Source organism: Phragmites australis, chromosome 1, assembly GCF_958298935.1.
Source record: "Phragmites australis chromosome 1, lpPhrAust1.1, whole genome shotgun sequence".
NCBI classification, from domain to species: domain Eukaryota; kingdom Viridiplantae; phylum Streptophyta; class Magnoliopsida; order Poales; family Poaceae; genus Phragmites; species Phragmites australis.
Genome location: NC_084921.1, coordinates 20,579,093 through 20,584,438, shown reverse-complemented (window position 1 = coordinate 20,584,438; position 5,346 = coordinate 20,579,093).

The following is a 5,346-nucleotide window of genomic DNA, read 5'->3' as shown; positions in this document are numbered from 1 at the left end:
GGGTTTCCTTCCCCCTTGGGAGACCATCGAGACCGCCCGGTGAACCGGCTTTTGGAGCTGAAGTGGTTCTGAATATGCCTCCCTGGATGAGGCGAGCTTGGAGTTCCCTGCGCACAGTTGGTGTTGCGAGGGCGGTGTCGGAGGCGCTGGTGGGGTCCGCATGCCCCCCCCCCCTCGGAGCCCTTCATCTCCTTGGAACCCTTTCTTGCCTGAGGGGTCCAAGGAGGGCGCTGGGTGGACAAACTTTCTGAAGATGTTGGCTCGCTCGGGGTATCCTAGGTGTGGTCGAAGGGGATACCTGGGGACCAAGCCTAGTTGGGAGCATTTCTGGGTTGGACCGCCTAGAACCATTGGAAGGCGGCCTACTTGGCTGTGGCTTCGGCCGCTTCCTCTCCTGAGGCGGTGAGATCTTCGTTGCGCAGGGGCTAGAAGGCCTCTGCGCCGTCTGGAGTTCCTGTACCGACCCAGGGTTCTAGGTTGGCCAAGGTCGGAGGAACGCCGTCCCACACGACAGCGAGGCTGGAGCATGCATAAAGCCATGCATATGGTTGCATGCTTGCAATGGTGGGTATGGCGGCTTTAGCCAATTCTCTGGTGGTTGGAGGTGAAGCCGAAGGTCGGGTGGAAGAGAGGGTCCACGACCCCCTCGGCCCTTAGCCGTTGCCCGACTCCGGAGGTATTCCGTCTGGAGCCTGGCGACAGCGTATCGGAGGCGAAGCCGAAGGCCCGGTGGAAGAGACGGTCCGCGACCCCCTCATCCCTTAGTGCTGCCCGGCTCCAGAGGTATTCCATCCGGAGCTTAGCGACGGCACGTCGGGGGCGAAGCTAAAGGCCAGGCGAAAGAGAGGGTTCGTGAACCCCTCGGCCCTTAGCTGCTGCCCGGCTCTGGAGGTATTTCGTCCGGAGCCTGGAGATGGCGCGTCAGAGGCGAAGCTGAAGGCCGGGCGGAAGAGAGGGTCTGTGACCCCCTCGGCCCTTAGCCACAGCCCGGCTCTGGAGGTATTCCATCCGTAGCCTGGAAACGACGCATCGGAGGTGAAGCCAAAGGCTGGGCGGAAGAGAGGGTCCGTGACCCCCTCGGCCCTTAGCTACCATGCTCCGAAGGTATTCCATCCGGAGCCTAGCGACAGCGCATCAGATTCGAAGCCGAAGGCCGGGCGGAAGAGAGAGTCCGTGACCCCCTCGGCTCTTAGGCGCTGCCCAGCTTTGGAGGTATTCCGTCAGGAGCCTGGAAACGGCGCATCGGAGGTGAAGTCGAAGGCCGGGCAGAAGATAGGGTCCACGACCCCCTCGGAACTTAGCCGTTGCCCAGCTCCGGAGGTGTTCCGTCTGAAGCCTGGCGATAGTGTGTCGAAGGCGAAGCCGAAGGCCGGGCGGAAGAGAGGGTCCGTGACCCCCTCATCCCTTAGCGCTGCTCGGCTCCAGAGGTATTCCGTCCGGAGCCTAGCGATGGTGCGTTGGAGGCGAAGCCGAAGGCCGGGTGGAAGAGACGGTCTGTGACCCCCTCGGCCCTTAGCTGCTGCCCGGCTCTGGAGGTATTCCATCCGGAGCTTGGCGACGGCGTGTTGGAGGTGTAGCCGAAGGCCGGGCGGAAGAGAGGGTCCGTGACCCCCTCGGCCGTTAGCCGTAGCCCAGCTCCGGAGGTATTCTGTCTGTAGCCTAGAAACGGCGCATCAGAGGCGAAGCCGAAGGCCGGGCGGAAGAGAGGGTCCGTGACCCCCTCGGCCCTTAGCCGCTGCCCGGCTCTGGAGGTATTCCGTCCGGAGCTTGGTGACGGTGCGTTGGAGGCGTAGCCGAAGGCCGGGCGGAAGAGAGGGTATGTGACCCCCTCGGCCCTTAGCCGCAGCCCGGCTCCGGAGGTATTCTGTCTGTAGCCTAGAAACGGCGCATCAGAGGCAAAGCCAAAGGCCGGGCGGAAGAGAGGGTCCGTGACCCCCTCGGCCCTTAGCCGTTGCCCGGCTCCAAAGGTATTTCGTCAGGAGCCTAGTGACGGCACGTCAGATTCGAAGCCGAAGGCCGGGCAGAAGAGAGGGTCCATGACGCCTCGGCCCTTAGCCGCTGCCCAGCTCTAGTGGTATTCCGTCTGGAGCCTGGCGCTGGCGCATTGGAGCCGAAGTCGAAGGCCGGGTGGAAGATAGGGTCCGCAACCCCCTCAGCCCTTAGCCATTGCCCGGCTCCGAAGGTATTTCGTTCGGAGCCTGGCGACGGCGCATTGGAGGCGAAGCCGAAGGCCGGGCGGAAGAGAGGGTCCACGGCCCCCTCGTCCCTTAGCGCTGCCCGGGTCCAGAGGTATTCCGTCTGAAGCCTAGCGACGACGCGTTGGAGGCGAAGCCGAAGGCTGGGTGAAAGAGAGGGTCCGTTACCCCCTCGGTCCTTAGCCACTGCCCGACTCCGGAGGTATTTCGTCCAGAGCTTGGCGCTGGCGCGTCGGAGGTGAAGCCGAAGGCTGGGCGGAAGAGAGGGTCCACAACCCCCTCGGCCCTTAGCCACTGCCCGGCTCCGGAGGTATTCCGTCCAGATCCTAGCGATGGAGCGTCGGAGGCAAAGCCGAAGGCCGGGTGGAAGAGAGGGTCCATGACCCCCTGGCCCTTAGCCGCTGCCCGGCTCCGGAGGTATTCCGTCCGGAGCATGGCGACGGCGCGTCGGAGGCGAAGCCAAAGGCCGGGCGGAAGAGAGGGTCCGTGACCCCCTTGGCCTTTAGCGACTGCCTGGCTCCGGAGGTATTCCGTCCGGAGCCTGGCGATGACGCTTCTGAGGCAAAGCCGAAGGCCCGGCAGAAGAGAGGGTCCGTGACCCCCTCAGCCCTCAGCCGCTGCCCGACCTTGCTGTCTCTGCAATGGATAGTCGAGGGTTCCATTATGTTTCCTGTTCTATGAGGCGCGGGCTTTGATTAAATGTTAGTATAACCCTTATAAAATAACACGTAAAAGGTGGTTTTGGAGGAGATGGTAGGGTAATGTTGTTACCTTTTACCATACATGTTTGAGTAATGTGATCATACTTTCCCCTGTAGGGAGGGGGATCCTGGTACCTTTTCGATCTGTGTGCGGTGTTCTTTGGAGACCAGTGGGTTTCGTACCCTTTCGGCATGGAGGCATTAGCCTTTAAGATGCCAGGGTACCATTCCCGCTAGCTCTTTTCAGAATCTTTTTGCTTGGTAGAGTTTTCGAAGAAACGTCTCCATCGCAGGGGTTTTCAGAAGTCTCTCTGTGGTGCGGAGGTTTTGTAAGGCTCTCTGTCATGCGGAGGTTTGGAAAAGCTCTCCGTTTTTACCAGAGGTTTGGTAAAGCTCTCCGTTTTTACCGAAGGTTTTTGATAAGGTTCACCATTTTATCGGAGGATTGGTGAAGCTCTCCGTTTTTACCGGAGGTTTTGTAAAAGCTCTCCGTTCTCACCGGAGGTTTTGTAAAGCTCTTCGTTTTTACCCGAGGTTTTGGTAAGGTTTTCCGTTCTCACCGGAGGTTTTGTAAGGTTCTTCATTTTTGTCAGAGGTTTTGTAAAACTCTCCGTTGTGCAGAGGTTTGTAAAAGGCTCTCCGTTTTTGTCGGAGGTTTTGTAAGGATCTCCGTTTTTGCCGGAGGTTTGTAAAACTCTCCGTTTTTGCCAGAGGTTTGTAAAAGACTCTCCGTTTTTGCCGGAGGTTTAGTAAGGTTCTCCGTTTTTATCGAAGGTTTGTAAAACTCTCTGTTTTTGCCGGAGGTTTGGTAAAACTCTTCGTTTTTGCCGGAGGTTTGTAAAACTCTCCGTTGTGCGGAGGTTTGTAAAAGGCCCTCCATTTTTGCCGGAGGTTTTGTAAGGTTCCATGGCATGTATTAATGCCGATGGCCCTACACACTATCTGAGCTACGCAATACCTTCCAAGAAACCTAGGCAGTCTTGCCTTATAGGTGACCTATGCATGCTACGCCCGCGGTGTGTAGGCTTGACGTACTCCCAAGGAAACGTCCAGGGTGCACCGCAACACTGTTTACCAAGGATGTGCCCTGACGCGTGGCATTTATAGGACTGAAGCTATGCAATGCCTTCCAGGAAACCTAGGCTTGATGCCTTGGCGGTGACCTAGGCATGCTGTGCCCACGGTATATAAGCATGTCGTGTAGAGAGGATTTCTTGCGACAACATTCCTTAGAGCACCACATCCTCACATCATGGCAATGCCCTAATATGCGGCGTCCACACACTATCGAGGTTACACAATACCCTCCAGAAAACCTAGGCAGTCATGGCTCCCAGGTGTCCTAGGCATGTTACACCCGCGGTGTGTGGGCTCCACTTCTGACCAGGGCAAAGCCTACCCTCTGGGAAACCTTTTCAGATGACCTTGGGTTTAGGTAAGCGATACTTACTGGTGCGTGGGCTTGTCACACCTCCAAAGAAATCCCCTCGAGGGCTCCGCAACTACATTACCAAGGAAGTCCCTTGATAACCGGCATCTACACACTATCGAGGCTACACAATACCTTCCAGGAAACCTAGGCAGTCTTACCTTCCAGGTGACCTAGGCATGCTACGCTGGCGGTGTGTAGGCATGTTGTGCAACGAGGATTCCTTGCGACAGCATTCCTCGGAGCACCACAACTCCGCCACCGAGGATATCCCCCCGGGGTGTTGCTTCGACACCCGAGGCTATGCAAATGCCTTCCAGGGCACCTTGGGCATAATTTGTCTTGCAAGTGGCCTCACTGTCTATCGAGACTACGCAATGCATTCCAGAAAATCTAGGCAGTCTTACCTTCCAGTTGACCTAGGCATGCCACATTCGTGATACGTGGGCGTGTCGCGCCACCCGAAGATGTCCTACGGGTGGTACCGCAACATGATCTATCAAGGAAATCCCTTGATACGTGGCAACTACACTTCCAAGATCAAACAATGCCTTCCAGGAAACCCGGACAGACCCACCCCCCTGGCGACCTAGGAATAAGGCCTCTATTGTGAGGCTTGGTGGCCTCGAAGCATGTGGCTAGGCTGGGAGAGGCGGTGCTTGACCCCCTCAGCCCTTAGCCATTGCCCAGCTCCGGAGGTAATCCGTCCGGAGCCTGGCGGTGGCACGTGGGAGGCATGGTCGAAGGCTGGTCGAGAGAGGCGGTCCTTGACCGCCTCGGCCCCTAGTCGCTACCTGGCTCCGGAGGTACTGTGAAAGATCAGGATAGATTTAGGCATCATAGTCGTGTGCTCATGAAGTGGTATCAGATTTAGATTGCTCATGGTATATTATTTGGGAAATTATTTCTTGCTGCTTATTTGTACAGTTAGCCATGGATCGGAACATTGGTCACTGCGATATGGATGCATCATAGGCACGCGACGATTTGTTGTGCTACACACTTTGTTGGATTGCATCAA